Source organism: Mauremys reevesii, linkage group 9, assembly GCF_016161935.1.
Source record: "Mauremys reevesii isolate NIE-2019 linkage group 9, ASM1616193v1, whole genome shotgun sequence".
Lineage (NCBI taxonomy): Eukaryota > Metazoa > Chordata > Testudines > Geoemydidae > Mauremys > Mauremys reevesii.
In genome coordinates, this window is record NC_052631.1 from 60,183,111 (window position 1) to 60,207,043 (window position 23,933).

The window sequence follows — 23,933 nt, forward strand, 5'->3', positions numbered from 1 at the left end:
TATACAGACACCTGTTCCCATGGAACATCGGGAGTAGGTACCAGCGTCCATCAATGATGATGATAATTTTGTGATAGCACATAGGGGCCTGGATCAGGAACATATTGTACCAGGGCCTCTGACAAACACTAAAAGGATGAATGTGAGACCAAAGGTGATTAGTGGTTCGGTTACACTTTGTCTCTTCTTGACTGTGCTGGGAGTCGCCCTCACTCTCCAGTCTTTCTGTGTTTTTCCAAGAGCATACAACTATCCTCTTTCATTTCCCTTTTTCTTCTCTCTAACAGTGCTGCTGTCTTTCCATCTTTCTCTCTAATCCTGGCTTCCCCAGAACACAGAGCCTAAGAAGTAGTTAATAGTAGGCTGCATTTTCAGTCTCTCTGTTCTGCTCCCATATCTCCCCCTTTCCCCAAGTCAGTCTGTCCACACTGGACTAAGCCTAAATTAAAACTTTCACGGCTGCTGCTGGGTGGGTATTGACTTTGAGCCCTGCTGGGCTAAGATGCAGTAACTCTCTTCAGTACACATGGAGAAAATGTCCATTTGCCAGATTGGCATTTGGTTCTGGTGTGTGGAGAAGGTGGGGGAAAAGGTCTTTAAAAAAAAACAAAACCCAACCACCTAGCCCCTTTCTAACTAGCCTCACCCCACCCCCAGAACTACAATTGAAGGCCAGAACCTGCCGCTGTTACTCCCCTCAGCAGTGCCATTGGTTTTACTTAGATGAGAAGAGTTGCAGGCTTGGACTCTAATTCCGGCCGGATGTGGGGGGTGTCTCCTTGCAATGATCAGCTCTAGCTAGAAACTGGAGTGGTTGCTGGGTTTGCACACTTCTTGGACCTTGCATATTGAACACTGACTAAATAAGTATGAGACTAGATGGCTTCCTACCACCAAGCTGGAGGCAGCTAAAATAAATAGCGTTACAATAGAGGAGGCTCGGATGGCAGAACAATGGGATTGGCAAATCGGTGCATTTTTATATCTGCTTTTCCCTTCCGTGCAGGAAATGAATGTGGAGTGAGGAGATGTTTGGCAGCGCAGATTTCATTATTGCCCACGTGGTTTGTTATTTACAGTGGCCGAAAGATGTTTTCAAATCTTCTTTTCATTCAGGTGATTGTCAGGCTCCAGGCTGTATATCTGCTCTATCGTTGCACATACAAGATTGCAGTCGTGCCAGACGAAATACGTTTCTCAGCTTGAAGGATTGCTACCTGAATAATAGCTAGAAGCGAGAACAAGTGCGCACATATGAGGGGCATGTTTGGACATTAACTCTTCTAATCCTGTGCTCTACTTGAGGTTGTGCTACATGTTCTGAACATGTAGTAGCCATGAAGTGCTATGTCCTTAGATTTATGTCTATATGCTGACAAACTGAAGGACCAGTGTTTATTTCTGCTATCATCAAGGATCACTGGATGCATGAATAATGCATGACTGGAGCAACCATCTTCTCTGGGGTGTCCGTGCAGTAAGCAGCAGAGAAGCACATACCCTCCAGCCTTATTCCTTTGAATAATTTTTGATGAGTTATGATTAAGTTTTGCTTCTGTCCTCCCTCGGGCCAGCTCTGTTCCTGTGACATCTAACCTTTACCTCGTGATGCTATCCACTAGTCGTTTCCCCAACAGTGCGCTTCACAAGTGATCAGAGTGTGACTTACACTTGCCTCTTGCACAAGGAGTGTGAGCACAGGAATGTTGTTTCCAGCTCAGAGTGGTGGGCAAACTCTTTGGCCCGAGGGCCACATCTGGGTATGGAAATTTTATGGTGGGCCATGAATGCTCACAAAATTGGGGTTGGGTCAGGGGGGGGGTGCAGGTTCTGGGGTGGGGCCAGAAATCAGGAGTTCAGGGTGCAGGAGGGGGCTCCGGGCTCAGGCAGGTGGTTGGGGTGCGGGTGAGGGGGCTGGCTAGGGGTGTGGGATCTGGGGTGCAGGAGGGTGGGACCTAGGGGTTCAGAGGGCAGGAGGGGGATCAGGGCTGAGGCAAGGGGTTGGGGTGCGGGAGGGGGTTAGGGTGCAGGCTCTGGGCGGTGCTTACCTCAGGCAGCTTCCGGAAACAGCGGCATGTGTCTCCCCTACCCCGCCCCGGCTCCTACATGGAAGCATGGACAGGTGGCTCCGCATGCTGCCCTGTCCACAGGCACCGCCCCTGCAGCTCTCGCTGGCCCCGTTTGCTGGCCAGTGGGACTTGCTGGGGCGGCACTTGGGGCAGGGGCAGTGTGCGGAGCCCCCTGGCTGCCCCTACGCATAGGAGCTGGAGATGGAACATGCCACTGCTTCCGGGAGATCAAGCCCCTGACCCCACTCCCCAGCAGGAGCTCAAAGGCCGAATTAAAATGTCGGAAGGGCTGGATGCGCCCCCGGGCCATAGTTTGCCCACCCCTGATCTAGACACAAGAGCCACTGGGACAGAAATGCTGATTAGAGACCCTATCTGGTGTTGCCACTATCACTGATGTGAATTTTAAAGAAATGGAAGCGTTAGTCTATCCAGCACAAAGACTGGTTGGTCTACCCTTTGAAACTCGAGTTTTGCCATTAATAACAGCCCCATACAAAGGACAGTGCAGGATGAAACTCATTGCAGAAATGGAAGCGGCTTTGCCCAGCCCATGGAGTCCTCCTGCTATGTTGGCAATTGGGCTATGTCTATATTAAGCTTGCTATTGAGAAGAAATTTCTGTTGAGTGAAGGGATCAGGGAGTTCTGGTGGCTCAGTGCTGGGAAATGTGCTTGGCTCTACTGCAGTAGCTCAGTACCTTGCATTCTTATAAGCTTGTAGCAGGGTGGACCCCTGCCCTGAAGGGCTTAAAACAGCCCAGGAGAGGGCTGTGGTTGGGGCAAGAAGCCTGGGCTGATTGGGGAAAGTAGGCTCAGCTGTGGCCATGCCCCAGTCAGGCCCAGCTGGCCCCTATGAGAGGCTGGAGCCAGAAGCCCAGGAAGTCTCCCTCTGCCTGTAGAGGGAGAAGGGCCTGGCTGCAGGGAGCTAGACACAGGGTACCTGAGTGGAGCAGGGCTGGGGAAAGGCAGAGGAGCTGGGGAGCGCCTGCCTGGAAAGCCCCAGGCTGCGGCCTAGCATAAGGCCAAGAGGTACTGGGAGTTGCAGGGGGCAGCCCAAGGGGTAGGCAAAGGCAGCAGATCCAAACCCCTTTGCCTATGATGAGTGGCTGATACTGCAGTCTGCCCCAGGGCGTGGGGGCTAGATGGAGACTGGGCAGTAGCCAAAACTGAGGCAAAGTGGGGATAGTGGGTTGGGGGTTCCCCCAGGAAGGGGAGACCCAGATTGGTGGGGTACTGCCAGGGGGCAGCACCCCAGTCAGAAGGGCACCGGGGTCCAGGGAGGGACATGGGGGCCAACGGCAAGCGGATCACCGGCCTGCAGAGAGCACTCCTGGGTCAAAGAGCTAATTCCCGAGGACAACCAGCAGGAGGTGCCGGGAGGGGTGAGTCTGCGCTGTGCTACAAAGCTCAACAGGAACCTTGAAATGGCAATGTGTGTGCTGAGGGATTCTTGTGGGATGAGTGGGTCCTGCCCTGTGGAAAACTTGTTAAAGCCAAGATATCGTCTAAGGAGGAAGAGAACATGAGCACCACTAGGTGGGTTAGATAATCCAGCTGGCGCTCGCTAACCAAAGTCCTCTGAAGACAAATATTCCCTCTCAAAGTTAATGTGGGTCAATCTTTCCATGAAGCAGTTGAAACCTCCCTTTCCCATTGTAGTGCATAACAACATGCTGACGTTGCCTTCTGTTTGCCTTCCTGGTATTTCCTTCCACATTGTGGCCTTTTTACATATTTTATCCTTTCGCTGCAGCTTCATCCAGGAGATGTGGCGCTCTTTCAGTTTGCCGATAACAGAGAGCCCCCAGTGAGGTGTGGCAGTCAAGCGCATCATTGGAATAAATTGTGTCATAAATTATGAACGAAACCAGCTCCTTCCTTCTAACAGCTCAGCGGTGTCCCAGGCATCACAACCAAACGTGTTTTTATACAGCAGCTTCAAAGGAGAGGCCTTTTTAGTATCCCACTTTTTTATTTTCAGCTAGTGTCTGGGGAAAACAGGGTGTAAAACATATAGTTCAGCTCCCTCCAAACAAAACAATTGAAAATACACAGGGGTTTTGCCCTAATATTTTGCATTTTCCCTTCTCTGCTAGCTTGGGCTCCTGCACTGCACTTCCATACTCCCAGAATGAACCAGATTTTAGCAAACCAGGAAACTCCATCACTGCACTACAGAAGATTTGCAGAACATACAAGGGCACTAACTGGTTGGGCCAATTTCGTATCCAAAATGAGAGATGAAGAAAGCAGCAAAGGAGGAGCTGGCCACACAGACAAGTGACTCATACTCTGTCCTGTCTCCTCTCTTGTTCTGGTACCTTGGAAAAATTGGTTTTACAAATTACTATTTTTCCCTGCTAGGTTCTTTGAGCAGGAGGCACCTGTACTGATAGAGTCCAGCTCCCAGAGAAGGGTGCCTGACCTCAGCAATGTTACAGTGTACCAGTGTCCTTTAAAATTTCTACAAAATTTCTACAAACAGACTTCAGGCAAATAAGTTGCTTCTTGCTGCTCCTTGGAACTGGTTGTCTGCTGTATCTAGATTCTATATGTGTAAAAATACAGTTTGAAGTCCTGGTCCCATCAACTCCATCTCACAATTCCCATTGACTTCAGTAGGGTCAGGATTTCACCCCAGTGTGTAATAATTTTTCAGATAACTCTGTCTATTTCTCTTAGTTTATATCTCTGTATTGATAGAGGTCCAGGGTGGGAAAACTTCGGTGCTAGCTTATCGACATGTTTAAAAGCCCTATATCTCATGTAGCGCTAGAAATTAGATCTTTTTCCCAATAACCAGAGCAGGGGTGGCCAACCTGAGCCTGAGAAGGAGCCAGAATTTACCAATGTACATTGCCAAAGAGCCACAGTAATACATCAGCAGCTCCCCATCAGCTTCCCCCCCCCCTTGCTCCCAGCGCCTCCCACCCACCGGCAACCCCGCTGAACTGCACCTCCCCGCACCTCCCAATCAGCGTGGCATGCAGGAGGCTCTGGGGGAAGGAGGGGGAGGAGCGAGGGCACAGCAGGCTCAGGGGCGGGAAGGGGTCGAGTGGGGGCAGGGCCTGTGGCCTGTGGAAGAGCCAAGGGTTAAGCAGTGAGCACCCCCCGGCACATTGGAAAGTTGGCGCCTGTAGCTCCAGCCCCAGAGTCGGTGCCTATACAAGGAGGCACATATTAACTTCTGAAGAGCCGCATGTGGCTCTTGAGCCACAGGTTGGCCACCCCAGGCCAGAGGATCTTCCCAGCTTCCCCATGGGGGACACAGCACCAGTTTAGTCCTAGAAGGATATCAAATACTGGGCTCTGAAGATCTTATTTTTAGTACAGAAAAGCTATATGATCTTATTCTTGGTCATTTGATCAGCTTTTATGGCACCCTTTTAGTCTTGTACTGTTGGAACCCAGGGCAAGTTAGGCACTTGGCATTACAGATAAGGATATGAGCAACTGTCCCAATAAAGCAGCAAAGAGTCCTGTGGCATCTTATTGACTAACAGACGTATTGGAGCATGAGCTTTCGTGGGTGAATACCCACTTCATCGGATGCATGTAGTGGAAATTTCCAGAGGCAGGTATAAATATGCAAGCAAGAATCAGGCTGGAGATAACGAGGTTAGTTCAATCAGGGAGGATGAGGCCCTTTTCTAGCAGTTGAGGTGTGAAAACCAAGGGAGGAGAAACTGCTTTTGTAGTTGGCTAGCCATTCACAGTCTTTGTTTAATCCTGAGCTGATGGTGTCAAATTTGCAGATGAACTGAAGCTCAGCAGTTTCTCTTTGGAGTCTGGTCCTGAAGTTTTTTTGCTGCAGGATAGCTATCTTTAAAACTGCTATTGTGTGTTCTCCTACAGGTTTTTGTATACTGCCATTCCTAATATCTGATTTGTGTCCATTTATCCTTTTACGTAGGGACTCTTTGCTGCTTTTACAGATCCAGACTAACACGGGTACCCCTCTGATACTTGTCCCAATAAAATGTTTGAAAAACTCTCTAAACCATTTTTGAAATATTTTATTTTCGTGTAACAGACAGGGCATATACTGAGTATGCGAATTATATCTCTCCATATGTATATAATGTAACAGTAATATCTTAGCTATGATGCTTACATCTTGCAGTTTAATGCTAGTCAATATTTCTGTGGTGCTCTTGGACCTTCTCACCTTGGCTTTAAAGGGAAATGGCTAGGAAGCCTTGACTGACTTGTCTTGAATTAAAAAAAAAAAGTGCCATAGAGGTCAATGAGTGGCAATAAAAATGAACAGTGGTTGGTAGAACCACTCATATGGAGCCCACAGAACCACAGCCAGGTTTGCACTCTGTCTAGGTACGTGTGCAGCCCTCAATGCACACAATAGGATCATAGCAATGTACGGCTGGAAGGGACCTTGAGAGGGCATCAAGTCCAGCTCCCAGCACTGAGGAGGACTGAGTAAACCAAGACCATCCCTGACAGGTGTCTTCCAACTTGTTCCCAAATACCTTCAGTGATGGGCATTCCACAACCTCCCTTGGAAGCCTGTTCCAGAGCTTAACTATTGTTCGAAACTGTAACTATTAGAAATATTTCCTAATATCTAACCTAACTCTCCCTTGCTGCAGTTTAAACCCATTGCTGCTTGTCCTACCTTCAGTGTACATGGAGAACAATTGATGACAGACTTGTTTATAAGCGCTTTTAACAGATTTTAAGACTGTTACAGTAGAACCTCAGAGTTATGAACACCTCAGGAATGGCGGTTGTTCATAACTGAAATGTTCATAACTCTGAACAAAACGTTATGGTTGTTCTTTCAAAAGTTTACAGCTGAACATTGACTTAATACAGCTTTTAAAATTTGTAGAAGAAAAATGCTGCTTTCCCTTTATTTTTTTAGTAGTTTACATTTAACACAGTACTGTACGGTATTTGCATTTTGGTTTTTTTGTCTCTGCTGCTGCCTGATTGCATATTTCTGGTTCCAAATGGGGTGTGTGGTTGACTGGTCAGTTTGTAATTCTAGTGTTTGCAACTCTGAAGTTCTACTGTATCAAGACACCTCCCCACCCCCCACGCCCCTTTGTGGTCTTCAAGACTAAACATACCCAGTTTTGTTTAACCTTGGCTCATAGATCAGGTTTTCATTTTTGTTGCTTTCCTCTGGACTGTCTCCAATTTATCCATGTTAATTCCTAAAGGTGTCTAAAGTACTCTGGCTGAGAGCTCACCAGTGCCCAGCAGAGCGGAACAGTTACCTCTTGTGTCTTATATACGACGCTCCTGTTAATGCACCCCAGAATGATATTGGCCTTTTTTACAACTGCTTCCTGTTCAATTTGTGATCTACTATAACCCCCAGATCCTTTTCCTAAGTACTACCTCCTAGTCAGTTACTCCACATTTTGTAGCTGTGCATTTGATTTTTCCTTCCGAAGTGTAGTACTGTGAATGCCTCTCACACAGTGAGTGAGGGCTCACAAACACTCCTATGACATAGGACAGTGTCATTATGTCCATAGTACAGGTGGGGAAGGTGGGGCAGAGAGAGAGGAAATGGCTGTCAAATGGGGTCTGTGGCAGGGTTGGGACCTGAACGTTAGACACCCTGAGGAATTTGTAATGATGCTCACATAGATCTCTCAAAATAAATGTGCAGAACCTGGTAGTGGCTCTGCTGCCCTCTTATCCTGCAGATGTTCACCCATGTGTGCTGTGACATATGCCCTTCTCTCTCTGAGTGCAAAATGGATCCCAAATGTTACGAGTCTTTCCCTTTAAAGATGAAAATAGAGAATACTGTGACCATATGTGTACTCCCCAATTAAATACTCGTTAAGCCAAAACCTAACTCAGAAGCTACTCTACTTTTGGAAATTCAGGGCATTTGTTTTTCTTTCCCAGCATGATAGCTTCACACAGCAAAGGGATGCAGATCTGTAGGGAAAGGAAAACATCCTGCTCCACCGAGACATAGCTGTGGGGCTGAAAACAGGGCAGGCATCATTGTGTACGCGGGACCATTTCAGCACGTATCCATGAGAGAGAGAGGGCCATTTCAGAGAGCATAGCTCTCTGTGCCACAAGAGAATTCTGCCTGACTATCGCTTGTCTGCCTTCAAGTCATTAACTGAACCTGTGAAATGGTGACCACACAGTGGTGCTGAAAAAGTTTGAGAAGTCACTGCATGTAACAGGGTGGGTCTGGGCAGTAGGACTGAAATCTTCAGGGTGATAGAGGTTCTGATGTGGGTCTAAGCAGTGTCTTGGCATCAGAATTACAGACAGTGTAGTGCTAGTTCTGGGCAACAGCTGCAAGAATTACAGAATTAACAAGGATGCAGCATAGGTCCTCAATTGGAGCTCCAGGTGCTCCTGGTTTAATATGCATTGTGCATGTTGCCATTAATAATAATAATAATAATAATTAATAATTGATAGCACTTTACCCTTCTCAAAGTCTGGCACAAACCCTGCCTAGCTAGTCCTCACGGCACACGTGTGAGCTACCTGTCGGTGAGCGGGGTTCCTCTCCCTCAGAGCAAGAATTGAGGTGCCGGGAGGGGAAGTGGTTTGCTCCAGGTGACACTGAAGAGGCTGGGACTAAGTCTGAGGAGTCCTTCGCTCCTGTGGAGCATGCTTTGCCTCAGGTTGGCATGCATTTTTCCTAGATCAAGGTGTGTTTCCAGGCCCTTTGTGCTGCGTTCGTCCAGGAGGTTCAAGCAGCTTGTCTGTGGGTTTGCAGTGCTGGCTGCGAATGCAGCGAGGGAAGATGCTGGCTGTTACACCCAGCACATCATGATGCCTCATGTATGGCTTAATTCTGCCTGCAGACATCCATGCAGCTCTGTGTGCAGGTGGCATATAGTGGCTGAAGCCTCTTCCGTTCTCACAGCCCTGTGAATACTGGCACTCGAGGGCAGGCCTTTCTGAAGTGTTTTATCCCTCAGGAGTCTGTTGCCCTTTGCGGGTGCTACATTAGGGTGGTGCAGAATTCGCTGTCACAACTGTGTTTTGATGGAAAATCAGGTTTTTGACTAAACAGAATTTTTCACAAAATGTGTCTGCTTTCCAGGGAGAAATTCTTTTTATTTTTTGTCCAAAAGCGGAACACCCTACCCCAAAGTGAAATGCTGCTGCAGAGCCTCATGGGAGTTGTAGTTCAAGTGCCTCATGCTCCCGTTCTCCTCTACAGACCAACTTTCTAATCACACAAAACCGAACACCCTTGTCCCACCCTGCTCACTCCATCCCCCCTCCCTCCATCGCTCACTCTCCCTCACCCTCACTCGCTCATTTGCACTGGGCTGGGGAGGGTCCCTTTTCAACCGGGTGTTCCGGTTGAAAACCGGGCACTTGGCAACCCTATGTAACAGACAGACTTCCCATGATGCACCATGGCCATGTCACTCCCATGATGTCCCACCCACCCCCCACCACCAAGAGGGGAGAGACCATGGTGCATCATGGGAGATGTAATCTGGCCAGCAAACCGAGCCTGTATGGGAGCATGAGGAACCTGTGCTACAACTGCCAGGAGCACCGCGGTGGCATTTCAGAACCAAAATATTTTGGATTTTGATTTTTTTGGTAGGAAAACTGGAATTTTCCTGTGTGTGTTTGTGTGTGTGTGTGGGGGGGTAGGGGTAGGGGGAGGGACCTATTTTCCAGACAGCTCTAGTCGGACACCTTTAAGGCTAGCCTGTTTCTGAGGGGAAGTTTGCCAAGTTGTGATAAATAAAGGGAGGGGAGGTAGCTCCCTTTGATGGACACCCAGCCAGCCAGTTAGCTCTAACATCCCTCTTGGTAGCTGTTCTTTACTTGCTTTACCTCTAAAGGGTTAAAAAGTCCCCCAGGTAAAGAAAAAAAAGTGGGCACCTGACCAAAAGAGCCAGTGGGAAGGCTAAAACTTTTTAAAATGTGAAAAGAAACTTTCCCTTTATCTGTGGTTGCTCTCTCTGGGCTGCAAGTACAAGGAGCAGCAATACTATAAACTGAAATGCTGTGTAAGGTTTGAACCAGGTATGTAAAATTATTTTCCATACCTAGCAGGACTCATTGGGACATGGAATGTTTAGGTAGACATGATCAGGTTATTTCTTTATTTTGGCTTATGGATCTCCTCTGTGCGAACCCCGGATCCTTCTGTTTGCTTGTAACCTTTAAGCTGAACCCCCAAGAAGCTATTTTGGGTGCTTAATTTTTGGAATTGCTCTTTTAAAATCTAAGTTCCAAATGTATTTTCTTTTTTTTTTGTTTTTAATAAAATTTACCTTTTTTAAGAACAGGATTGGATTTTTGGTGTCCTAAGAGGTTTGTGCACATGCTGTTTGATTAGCTGGGGGCAACTGCTAATTTCCTTTGTTTTCTTTCTCAGCTCTTTCCTGGAGGTGGAGAGTGAAAGGGCTTGAGGGTACCCCACAGGGAGGAATTCCCAAGTGCTCCTTCCTGGGTACAAGGTTTTTTTTTTTTTTTTTGCATTTGGGTGGTGGCAGTGTTTACCAAGCCAAGGTCAGAGAAAAGCTGTAACCTTAGGAGTTTAATACTAGCCTGGAGTGGCAAGTATTAATTTTTAGAATCCTTGCGGCCCCCAACTTTCTGCACTCGGCGTGACAGAGTGAGGATTCAGCCTTGACACAAGTGAAGGGAAGTTTTGGAAGCTGGACAATGGGTCCCCCTCATTCTCTGATTTTGCTCTGTCAGTTCTCTGTCCTCCTGGTTCCTGACCAGTCCCTCAGCCAGGGAGAGGCAGCAGGACTGCAGCGGAGGGGAATTGTTACAGGGCTGAAGGTGGCTCCATGCAGGCTGGTGGGTTTGGACATTAGGAAGGACTCACTGTGGGGGAGATCATTAGAGAGAGACTGGAGGAAGGGCTGCTGCTGGGAAGTGCAAGAAGGCCACAGGGACACAAGCTGCATTTACTCCTCTGAGGGTTAACTGAGGAGATACCTGCTCAGGGTGTCCCCCCATTTCCATGTGGACCTGACTGTGTTCATCAGTCCCTGAGCAGCCTCTTGTCTGTCATTCTATCCAGCGCACTTGCCTCATCCCCATTGCCCTAGCATTTGAACATCCCACAGTGACACGTCTCTGTCCTCGCAACACTCCTGGGAGGAGTGAAGTGCTGTTATCCCCAGGTGACTGAGGCACAGGGAAACCAATGGCTGGGTTTGCAGAGGTGAATGTGCCCAAGCTCACCTGCCCAAGGTCACATTGAGGGGTGTCTCTGGCAGAGCAGGGAATTATTCCCAGTCTAGAGCCCTAACCATGGGGCCAGCCTTCTCACCTGCAGTTTATGCCACCTTCCATGCTGATGATCAGCCACAGCCTGTCTTTGCAGAGCAGTAGAAACACCTTTGTATTCCCACTGGACCGTAACTGTTCTTTACAGTCACACAATTAATTCCATATTCCCCTAATCGTGTCACAGAGTGAGCCAATTACTGCCCAGAAACCTGAGCCCGGCAGGTCCCTGCCCTAGCATTTCTGGGAAAATCCTTCTGCCTATTCTAGGTATGTATTTGCCAAAGAAAGTGCTTGTGTGTGTGTGTGGTCGGGGGCAGAGATTATTTTTGGCAAGCTCAAGTCCTGTTTCCCAGGAGTTTTTAAAAGGCCTTTTTGCAGTTTTCCTTCTGTGTGTGTTCTGCTGAACTCTTGTCTCATGGCTTCAGGGAATGATGTGGGAGAATGCCTGCTCTTCTGGCCCAAATAATCTTTTTTTTCCAAATGCATTTTGATGGTTTACTATTGCTGGGCAATGTTGTGGTTGATGGACCCATAGAACTTTTCAGTACACAGTGAGTATGTCTACGCTACAATAGAACACCCATGGCTGGCCTGTGTCAGCTAGCTTGGGCTCTCAAGGCTTGGGCTGCGGGGCTATAAAATTGTGGTATAGACATTTGGGCTCTTGCTGGAGCCCAGACTAGAACCTCATGAAGGGGAAGGGTCCTGGAACCTGGGCTCCAGCCTGAGTCCAAACATATACACTGCAATTTTATAGCCCCGCAGCCCAAGTCAGCTGAGACAGGGCAGCAGTGGATGTTTTAGTGCAGTGTAGACATACCCTAGGTGTGTACCCCAGATGTCAGGTATGTACGTGCATGCCTCAGAAAGCTGAAGCATGGTTATACATTTAGGATGCTCTCCTGTGCTGTTGTAGAGCATCTTCTATCCCAAATCAAAGCGTGTTAGATTCAGGTTATCACATTATCCACTACTAAAATGGAGCCTCCTGTGGGTGGAATGTAGCAGATATTGAACAGTGCACATCATTACTACTCACCAGTTTGGGACAGGAAGTGAAGAGAAGAGTCTCTCCACGGTTCCTGGCTTTTGAAGGACTTAACTGTTTTAAGCGTGATTCATTGACAATTTATTCTAAATCCTGAGCAGTTTCTGCAGTGATGGCCTGATTTTTGGGCTTGGATTTCCAGGCTACAATATGTTGGAAGTGTCTCACTCTTTTTTCTTTTTTAAATTTTTTTAATAGAGATTTAAAAAAAAATACATATTTTGAGAGTCTGTGTAACTGAAAATCACCAAAGCCTCTCCCGTTACATTTCCTTTCCTCGCCCTTTAAGCCGACCTCTCTGTTCAGAAAACTAAGGTGCCAGTTATATTAAAGAAAAACATGGGGAATGTGTGATGAGCATGCATAGTAAGCTTGGTGCAGCTACTTGGGAGGAGAGAATCCTGTTTACTAGGGTGGTGGTGGTTGGGGTCTTGACAAAGGATGCAGTGAGGCTATTCTTTGAAGTGGTAAGAGAAGCCAACGTGGAATTGGAAATAAGGAAGAATTGTCCTCTTTTGGAATAATAACTGTCATTACAGAGAGGTCAGCACTGGCTCAGAGGATCATAGACTGACTGTGCTGGCATCAGACTGAGGCACAAAGAAGATAGAAAAAGTGAGGAAAATACAGAATAATAAAAGTGACAGCTTTTGAAATCATTTAAATCCCAGTCATGCGGAACCAAATGGTTTATCTCTCAAGTTATCCGCAGCTGAATTTTGTTTAAACTTGGATAATTTTCTGAGTAATCTGGGGGCTTCATTGACACATTTGATAATATCTGTGCCTGAGATATTTGTTTAGCATGGAAATATTCTGCTTTTAACATTTTTAAACAGTTCATTTGGAAAAATAAAAATAAAATGCTAATTGGTTTGGTTCCAAAACCTTTGACAATACCTTCTAGAGAAGATATATATTTGCAGCCCTGCTTGCCAACACATAAATTAGTGGTGTCAAATGGAACAAAAAGTTGCCATTAGTAAAGATTAGTTTTTAACAAAACACGAGGTGGAAAAAAATCCCAGATAAAGGTTTTCTGAGTAACCCTCTTTATGGAACTCTGTGCCAGGAAGATCAATGTGATTTTTTTTTCTATTATTGTGCTGTGACACTGCTAAATTATGAAAGAGTCTTTTGAACTATTTGTTAATGTGCTAGAGAGAAGGCAGGCAGTTTAAACTGCTAAAGGAGGGACATCTGAAAATGGTGTGGCAGTAGAAGCAACGTTTACTCTTGTAGTATTTTATTATAATAATGCATGGGTTGTTTAAAAGCTTTTCATGTCTTAGCTAATGAATAGGGCTGTCAAGTGATTAAAAAATTTAATTGAGATTAATCACACTGTTAAAAGAATACCATTTATTTAAATATTTTTGGATGTTTTCTACATTTTCCAATATATTGATTTCAATTACAACACAGAATACACAGTGTACAGTGCTCAGTGGTTTGAGCATTGGCCTGCTAAACCCAGGGTTATGAGTTCAATCCTTGAGGGGGGCCATTTAGGGATCTGGGGCAAAAATCTGTCTGGGGATTAGTCCTGCTTTGAGCAAGGGTTGGACTAGATGACCTCCTGAGGTCCCTTTCAACCCTGATATTCTATTAATTCTATATTTATTTTTATTACAAATATTTGCACCGTAAAAAAGAAAAGAAATAGTATTTTTCAGTTCCCCCACTGCAAGTACTGTAGTGTAATCTCTTTATCATGAAAGTTGAATTTACAAATGTAGAATCATGTAAAAAAAAGCTGCATTCAAAAATAAAACAATGTAAAATTTTAGAGCCTGCAAGTCCACTCAGTCCTACTTCTTGTTCAGCCAGTCGTTCAGACAAACAAATTTGTTAACATTTGCAGGAGATAATTCTGCCCGCCTCTTGTTTACAATGTTACCTGAAAGTGAGAACAGGTGTTCTGATGGCACTGTTGCAGCTGGCGTTGCAACGTATTTATGTGACAGATGTGCTAAAGATTCACACATCCCTTCATGCTTCAACCACTATTCCAGGGGACATGCCTCCATGCTGATGACGGGTTCTGCTCGATAACCATCCAAAACAGTGAGGACCGATGCCTGCTCATTTTCATTATCTAAAACAGATGCCACCAGCAGAAGGTTGAGTTTCTTTTTTGGTGGTTTGGGTTCTGTAGTTTCCGCATCGGTGTGTTGCTCTTTTAAGACTTCTGAAAGCATGCTCCACACCTCATCCCTCTCAGATTTTGGAAGGCTCTTCAGATTCTTAAACCTTAGCTACAGCTCTCGACCCATCTTTAGAAATCTCACATTGGTACCTGGTTTGTGTTTTGTGAAATCTGCAGTGAAAATGTCCTTAAAATGAACAACATGTGCTGGATCATCATCCGAGACTGCTATAACTTGAAATATATGGCAGAATGCGGGTAAAACAGAACAGGGGACATACAATTCTCCCGCATGGAGTTCAGTCACAAATTTAATTAACAGTATTTTTTTAACGAGCATCATCAGCATGGAAGCATGTCCTCTGGAATGGTGGCCGAAGCATGAAGGGGCATACGAATGTTTAGCATATCTGGCACGTAAATACTTTGCAATGCCGGCTACAAAAGTGCCATGCAAATACCTGTTCTCACTTTCTGGTGATGTAAATAAGAAGAGGGCAGCATTATCTCTGTAAATGCAAACAAACTTGTTTGTCTTAGCGATTGGCTGAACAAGAAGTAGGACTGAGTGGACTTTGTTTTTGAGTGCAGTTATGTAACAAAAAAATGTACATTTGTAAGCTGCACTTTCACAAAAAAGAGATTGCACTATAGTACTTTTATGAGGTAAATTGAAATACTATTTCTTTTGTTTATCATTTTTACAGTGCAAATAATAATAATAAAAAAAATAAAGTGAGTACTGTACACTTTGTATTCTGTGTTGTAATTGAAATCAATATATTTGAAAATGTAGAAAAACATCCAAAAATATTTAATAAATTTCACTTAGTATTCTATTGCTTAACAGTGCGGTTAAAACTGCGATTAATCACAATAGTTTTTTAATCACAATTATTTCTTTTGAGTTAATCACGAGTTAACTGTGATTAATAGACAACCCTACTAATGAAATAAAGGGCCTCTGTGTTCTTGATACTCAGTATGGGGAGAACTGAAGGAGTGTTAGCGAAGGCATTTCCAATGGTGAACACGCCATGCCTTATTTCTTCAGCCTGCAAACTGCCCTGCCAAGGAAGGGACTTTTCCTGTTTTTAGCATCATATTGATCATTTCCCCCATGTTGTCCCTCTAAAAAGCTCTCCTAGTCCAGTGTATTTCAGTGGAGTTAGAGGGTGTTTATACTTCCTCCTGTCCCCACCCCACAATTGCCAATCCATAGAGAGGAAGAATGATCCAGTGAGTAGGATGTTAGCTGGGGATCTGGGAGAAGCTGGTTCAGTTCTTGCTGTGCCACAGCATGCCTGTGTGACCCGGGGAAGGGCACTTCACCGCTCCCTGCCACATCTGTAAAATGGGGACAGTAGCTCTACTGTGAGCAGAGATCCAGGAAAAGACTGTGAGACGCTCAGGTATTGTGATAACGGGGACCGTATAAGTACCTCAGATAGGGAAGATTTGAGATGGTCATGGGTATGAATGTACTATATCAACACTAACTTGCTAACTCCTGGTATGTTGATGATTTTTAGTTAGCTTGGCTTTGTCCAGGGGATCTTGTGTGTTTGCCATTCTCTGCCTGCTTGGTGCCTGTGGTAGAATAGGCTTTGTCAGTTTACAAGGCCTGCAAGGCCTCCCATGTGAATGAGGTGGGAAGTGTTGTTATTTTACCACCTTGCGGAGACGTGGAAGAGGGAGGTGACTTGCTCAGTGCTGGAGCTGTTTTTATAACTTGTGAGATCCTGGCTCCCAGTGCTAAGACCAGCCTGCTAGCCCAGGAGAGGCTCCATCTTCTATTCAGCAGCTGCACCAGTTTGAATGTGCCCAATCTCACCTGCGTTGAGGTTACTTGGGGAGGGGGGAGCCTGAGGAGAGTCTATAGGTCTGGGGCTGTGATCCTGCATGCTGCTCCACCTGGAGGGACCCCTGTCCCTGTGTGGAGCTCAAGGACTCCACCTGTATTGGGTTCCTGGTCAAACCCAAACTGCATGGGGTAGAGATGTCACAATGTGGCCCAGTTGAAGGCCATGTTGGCAGCTGGGCAGGATCCAAAAATGGGAGCAAATTGCAGATGCTCTCGACCTTTAATAGTGGGTCCAGCTTGTGGAGAGTACAGGTGGCTGTTAGTAATCCTGTTCATTACAGTAGTGCCTAAGGACCAGCCAAGCAGGGGCCCACTGAGCTGGACACTGCACAAACACAGAGCAGTAGATGGCCCCTGCCCCAAAAAGCTTATAATTTAAGCAGACAAGACAGAGTCAGGGTGGGAGAAGGAGTAGAACACAGCGACAGAGTGAACAATGGGATGGCCACAAACATCAGGTGAGTTCCATAATTCATTTTTTTGAGGTGGTAGGTTTAGTTAGGAGGAGATCAGTTAACTGGGAAGAGAAGTGAATGAAACTGAACTTGATTATTTTTAGTTAGCTTGGCCTTATCCAGGGGATCTTGTGTGTGTGCCATTCTCTGCCCACTTGGTGCCTGTGGTAGAACAGGCTTTGTCAGCTGACCGACATCCTGCTATATCTGTTGCCTTTGTTGTGATAAACCTGCTATGTTTGCGGGTTGCATTGGCAAATCCTGGCATCGTCATTGCTGGATCTGGAGAGTTTAAAATGAGCATCAGTTTCTAAGCTCCTAGCAAAGCCAGATATAGGAGTTCTTCACAGAACTTCACAGCCTCTGGCACTGATGGGTGTGCGGTGCGGGTAAGGAAAGTGGCCAGTGCCAATGTAAAAGAAAAGGTAATCTTTGTTGTTGCTTTCTGCTCTGTGCACTTTACACTGCATTAAACATAATCACTTGATTAAGATTCAGCTGCTTTTTTCCATTATCAAATGACCCACATGTGCTGCAGTTGCTTTCCTGGGTGGTCTATACTATTACTTGCATAGTTACTCTATGCTGAAACTAAGAGAAGCTAAAACCTTTCTGATCTCTAGCTGTTCCATCAGCCTTAGGTGATTGCATAATTCCTCTCTTCAGTCCTTTTTGTTCTTGCTAAAATCTGGCCCTTGTCTTTCAAGTTCAGTGAGATCAGCCATAATGCTAATGAGACAGAATCTCGACTGGAAGAAGTTTGCTACACAGTGCTTTTTGCCATAACATTCACCAGGCAGTGTAAGTAGCCTTTGCAGAACCCTGTCAGGTGAGTGAGTAAATACTGTTATCCCCATTTTACAGGTGGGGAAACTAAGGCAGGCATTTTCAAAAATGGCCTATTTTTGGCGCCTCAGTTCACTGTGGTCCTAGTTTGCACAGGTGCTGAAACTGCCGACCCCTCCCACTGAGACTAAGCGTGCAGCACCTCTGAAAATCAGACCTGAGGCTTTGAAAGTTGAGCAGCCCCTGATAGATTGGGTTTAGAATTGATGCCTAGTTCTGTGCCCATTCCACCAGACTGTGTTGCCTCTTGTCAGTGATGTGAATGAAGAATAGTTTGAGAACCCATTTCTGCTTGGGTGACAAAATACCAAACATTCTGGAAGCATCTCTGCACTTGCTAGTATTGTCTGGGGTCTGTGTGTGTACACACTGAGAGGAATGGCACAGGAGGTGTTAAACGGTACAAGCCAGACCTTTATCCCAAAACCAGAAGGAGTGGTGGAGGCAGTTCAAGTGGCATATTTCGTAAGTTAATCATAAAATGCAGTATCTTTAAAAAAAAAAAAAAGCCAATATATTCTGTGAGCTAAAGGCATTCCAATACTTCTCCATATTCAGTTTGAAAACCGAAGTGCTGATGCCAATAATTTACACAGTGCTATGTACCTTTAAAAGATGAATGAGCTTGGAAGAATGTGCTTAACCTATAAAAATAAGTGGCTAGCAATTCCTTAGAACTTTTGGCCAAGTCCTTAAATAGAAAAGGGTCTATTTAAAAGGATATGCTTGAAGTGAGCTGTTTGCCAATCAGTGTCTGACGGGCTCCAGATGAATACAAAGTGGCAAGTGCCATCTGAGTTTGGGTGAAGTATGAATACTGCCTTGTCCTGTGTGAGGTGCTGATCCTGCCAGGGACCTTGTGCCAGTGTGGCTCCCTTTGCTGGGTTAGGGTCTCAGTCACTCTCTTTTGTTGTTCTTTTTTCAGAAATAGAAGCTGAGAATGCAGTAGTAGTGTTCGGTTTCTGCTTCCTGGACCTTACCTCTCACAAAAAAAATTTTTCTGGAGTCCCAGTAACTTTTATTTTTCATTTTTAAGGAAAAAAAATTAAATGCAATTTCAGTGCCAGGTTTTGGAGTGGGGAACAAAATGCTCTTTTCATATTGTAAATGAATCATTTACATTCCTTGCACTAAAGAGCCCCTCCCCACCGCTGACCCTTCTTTAACATCTTGTTTATCATAAGTGGGTCACATTGTCTATCTAATTCTAGGCCTCATCTGATCTGCTTCTGAAATAATTGGCTGGTGGACAGCCTCAGTGCTTAATCTTTCTTTGGTGCCCCCTCAAGGTGCTGAATTCATCACATGGTTCCAATCTGGTGAGAATGGATATCTCCGTTTACTGGAAATAATACCCACTGCAGAAGTTTATCCTTTCAGAGAAGAGAAGGGGGTTTTCCCTGCCAACATCAGAGCCAGGGTTCTGTGTTGCTGCTGCTGTACTTGGTGGCCAGGGAGCTCTGCTTTGGGTGTGATGATGCCATGAAATGCTACAAGGGAAGGCACCAGTTGGTAGCAAAGGGGGTGATTCTTACTGCCAGGGCCGGCTCCAGGGCCTGCTCCAGGCACCAGCTGACCAAGCACATGCTTGGGGCGGCACCTTATAAGGGGCGGCCAATCTTGGTTCAGCGGGGCGGCGCTTGGAGGTGGTTTTTTTTTTTGGTTCGGTAGGGCAGCGCTATTTTTTTTTTGTTGGGGGGTGTTGATTTTCTTTTTGGTTTGGCGGGGTGGTCCTCCGGGGCGGGGGGGGGGGCGTGATTTTGTTTTTGGTTGAGCGGGGTGGCACTCCGGGGAGGAGGGTTGATTTTGTTTTTCGTTCGGCGGGGCGGTGCTCGCGGGGGGGGGGGGTTGATTTTATTTTTGGTTCGGCGGTGCGGTGCTCGGGCGGGGTTGATTTTGTTTTTGGTTCAGCGGGGCGGCGCTCGGGGGGGAGGGTTGATTTTGGTTTTCGTTTGGCGGGGCAGCGCTCTGGGGGGGTTGATTTTGGCTCGGCGGGGCAGCGCTGTTTTTTGTTGTTGTTGTTTTTGGTTCGGCAGGGTGGCGCTTGGGGGTGGGGGTTGGTTCGGTGGGGCGGCATGTTGTTTTTTTCCATTTTTTTTTTTTGCTTGGGGCAGCAAAAAAGTTAGAGCCGGCCCTGCTTACTACTGTTATTTTAAAAGGTGTTTGTAACTTCTGCTTGTGCCCACAAAAAACAGCTTACAAGAAGTGGATGATTGGACAAATAACCAGGGAGGAGTATAAAAGTATTGCTCAGGCATGCAGGAGTGAAATTAGGAAGGCCAAATCACACTTGGAGTTGCAGCTAGCCGGAGATGTTAGGAGTAACAAGAAGGGTTTCTTCAGGTATGTTAGCAACAAGAAGAAAGTCAAGGAAAGTGTGGGCCTCTTGCTGAATGAGGGAGGGAACCTAGTGACAGAGGATGTGGAGAAAGCTAGTGTACTCAATGCTTTTTTTGCCTCTGTCTTCACAGACAAGGTCAGCTCCCAGACAGCTGCACTCTGCAGCACGGTGTGGGGAGGAGGTGACCAGCTCTCTGTGGAGAAAGAAGTAGTTCGGGACTATTTAGAAAAGCTGGATGAGCACAAGTCCATGGGGCCGGATGCACTGCATCCGAGGGTACTAAAGGAGTTGGCCGATGAGATTGCAGAGCCATTGGCCATTATCTTTGAAAAATCATGGCGATTGGGGGAGGTCCCGGATGACTGGAAAAAAGCTAATGTAGTGCCCATCTTTAAAAAGGGGAAGAAGGAAGATCCAGGGAACTACAGGCCAGTCAGTCTCACCTCAGTCCCTGGAAAAATCATGGAACAGGTCCTCAAGGAATCAATTCTGAACCACTTAAAGGAGGGGAAAGTGATCAGGAACAGTCAGCATGGATTCACCAAGGGCAAGTCATGCCTGACTAACCTAATTGCCTTCTGTGATGAGATAACCAGCTCTGTGGATGAGGGGAAAGCAGTGGATGTGCTATTTCTGGACTTTAAGAAAGCCTTTGGTACAGTCTCCTACAGTATTCTTGCCAGCAAGTTAAAGAAGTATGGGCTGGATGAATGGACAGTAAGGTGGATAGAAAACTGGCTAGATGGTCGGGCTCAATGGGTAGTGATCAATGGTTCCATGTCTAGTTGGCAGCCGGTATCAAGTGGAGTGTCCCAAGGGTCAGTGCTGGGGCCGGTTTTGTTCAATATCTTCATTAACGATCTGGAGGATATTGTGGACTGCACCCTTAGCAAGTTTGCAGATGACACTAAACTGGGAGGAGTGGTTGATACGCTGGAGGGTAGGGATAGGATACAGAGGGACCTAGACAAATTAGAGGATTGGACCAAAAGAAATATGATGAGGTTCAACAAGGACAAGTGCAGAGTCCTGCACTTAGGACGGAAGAATCCCATGCACTGCTACAGACTAGGGACCGAATGGCTGGGCAGCAGTTGTGCAGAAAAGGACCTAGGGGTTACGGTGGACGAAAAGCTGAATATGAGTCAACAGTGTGCCCTTGTTGCCAAGAAGGCTAATGGCATTTTGGATTGTATAAGTAGGGGCATTTCCAGCAGATCGAGGGATGTGATCATTCCCCTCTATTCAGCACTGGTGAGGCCTCATCTGGAGTACTATGTCCAGTTTTGGGCCCCACACTACAAGAAGGATGTGGATAAATTGGAGAGAGTCCAGCGGAGGGCAACAAAAATGATTAGGTGCCTGGAGCACATGACTCATGAGGAGAGGCTGAGGGAACTGAGATTGTTTAGCCTGCAGAAGAGAAGAATGAGGGGGGATTTGATAGCTGCTTTCAACTACCTGAAAGAGGGTTCCAAAGAGGATGGATCTAGACTGTTCTCTGTGGTAGAAGATGACAGAACAAGGAGTAATGGTCTCAAGTTGCAGAGGGGGAGGTTTAGGTTGGACATTAGGAAAAACTTGTTCACTAGGAGGGTGGTGAAGAACTGGAATGGGTTACCTAGGGAGGTGGTGGAATCTCCTTCCTTAGAGGTTTTTAAGGTCAGACTTGACAAAGCCCTAGCTGGGATGATTTAGTTGGGTTTGGTCCTGCTTTGAGCAGGGGGTTGGACTAGATGACCTCCTGAGGTCCCTTCCAACCCCTGAGATTCTATGATCATATGATTCTATGATCCTTTGGGCTGGACTGTTGCAGGCCTGGCTCAGCCACGCAGGAAAGCTAGTTCTGCACTGCTCTGGCTAGGCTTGTGGCACTAGCCATGGGGTGGAACATACAGGTCATTTACCCACTACCCCCTGAGAGCAAGGGAGGATGGAGGGACCCATCATGTGCATGAGAATCTCAGCTGTCATTAAAAAAAAGTGAGTTTCTAAGTCTCATAATTGTGGAGGAAACCTGGAAGGGGTGACTCCTAATGGCCCTACAACCAGGAGGTTGATGATGAGAACCCAACATTGCTTAATTTTAGAAATCTTATAATTTTAAAAGCAATTTCTGTTTTGGGGGTTTTTTTGGTGTTTTTTTTGGTGGGGGAGGGGGCCTGACTCATGATTTTTTAACACAGGATGTGGGCTAGAATGTCCTTCCACGCTGGGACGTTGTGGGGACAGCTCCAGGGTGTAACCTGGGGCTTAAGAGGTGGTGGACACAGAGCTGCTGTGTAATCGTATGAATGCTGTATGTGAGCTGGACAGAGTGGTAGGGCTGCTATGCAGCTACATTGGGTTATTGGCCTGTCTGGAGCAATGCGTTAGTCTAGCTCTGTGGGGGCTGGTGTGTAAGGACAGTGGGGAGGGGGCCATGCCTCTGTCATCTCCTTGTCTCCTTTGAGGTGTCTTAGGTCTTGAGATATTTGGTGTTTGTTTGGCGCCCTGCCTCCTGGAGGGAGGTGATTGTGTGGGAAGCTTGGCTTTCATTACAAATAAAAAAGTAAGTTCCTAGCCCTTATTGCTGTGGAGGAAAGCTTGAAAACATGATTCAAGTGTACTCTAAAGGCAAAAAAAAACAAACCCCAAAACCACAGAAGGCAAATAAAAATGTATTATTTTTTAAAACAATCTTAAGAATTTTAAACCAGTCTCGTGACTTTTTCGGCCCTGGTGCATGATTTTTGGACACTTGTGGTTGGCAGTACTGCATAGCTGCAGATATAAGATATGAATATACAAAATGTGAAGGGAATTCTCCTATGCAATCCAAAATCTGATTGAAGCTAGAGTGGGGAGAATAGCATTGGGAGAATAGTGCACATTCATTTAAATGTTTGATCCTCTATTTTTCTAGTTTTTTTGCTTTACTTTAATATACTTTTATTTTGCATGCCTGAAGGCTGTGAGCAATGAAGTAAACTAAAGTTAGTGTAGTGCTCACTGCGAAATAGGGCTTTCTTCGCTGCAGCTAGCTAGCCAAGTCCTGCTACTAAACAGCACTGAGCCTACACAGAGTGATTAGATTAGATTAGCAGTTGATGTTGTGCTAACTCAGCTGCAGCCCATGGTGGCATTACCAGCTGGAGCGTCAGCAGCATTCAAGCTTCAACCAACCCACCCACCCACCATCTCCCCTGCCAGCCCAGCTAGCTCCAGTTGAAAGCACCACTTAATGCACACTGGACATTTTTGTATGTGGATGGGAGTCAGGTTAGGGGCAACACTCAGGTTACACCTTGAGTTAACACTTCAATAAAGACAAGCCCAAAGATGGGTAAAAGATACACTTTTAGCAAGGGGATGTTTGTGCAGTTGTGCTTAATATTAATGTTGTGTTCCATTACAGGGAGAAGTTGAGAGTTAAAGCCCCAAACTTGTTTCGCTTTCAGGTCCATAGCATCTTTCATCAAGGCCAGCTCTTACCTGAAACCTAAACATAGTTTAAAAAGAGAGAAAAACACTTATCAGAGCTTACTAAGGCCTGGTCTACACTACGCGTTTAAACCGAATTTAGGAGCGTTATACCGAATTGAGATCCCTTCCAACCCTGAGATTCTATGATTCTATGATTTAACCCTGCACCCGTCCACACAATGAGGTCCTTTATATCGATATAAAGGGCTCTTTAAACCGGTTTCTGTACTCCTCCTCGATGAGAGGAGTACCGCTGAAATCGGTATTGCCATGTTGGATTAGGGTTAGTGTGGCCGCAAATTGACGGTATTGGCATCCGGGAGCTATCCCACAGTGCGCCCTTGTGACCGCTCTGGAAAGCCATCTGAACTCGGATGCACTGGCCAGGTAGACAGGAAAAGCCCTGTGAACTTTTGAATTTCATTTCCTGTTTGGCCAGCGTGGAGCGCTCATCAGCACAGGTGAC

At 46.1% G+C, this 23,933-nt stretch overlaps 1 protein-coding gene and 1 long non-coding RNA gene across 2 annotated transcripts in view; both read left to right on the plus strand.

Moving 5' to 3' along the window:
• The window catches only part of LOC120372031, a 73,670-nt gene extending 72,124 nt beyond the window's left edge, over positions 1-1,546 (plus strand). The window contains exon 2 of the long non-coding RNA XR_005584709.1: positions 1,117-1,546. This is a non-coding gene — a long non-coding RNA (uncharacterized LOC120372031). The remainder of the gene's footprint in view (positions 1-1,116) is intronic.
• The window catches only part of MID2 (midline 2), a 321,117-nt gene that overhangs the window by 75,225 nt on the left and 221,959 nt on the right, over positions 1-23,933 (plus strand). The window lies entirely within an intron of this gene.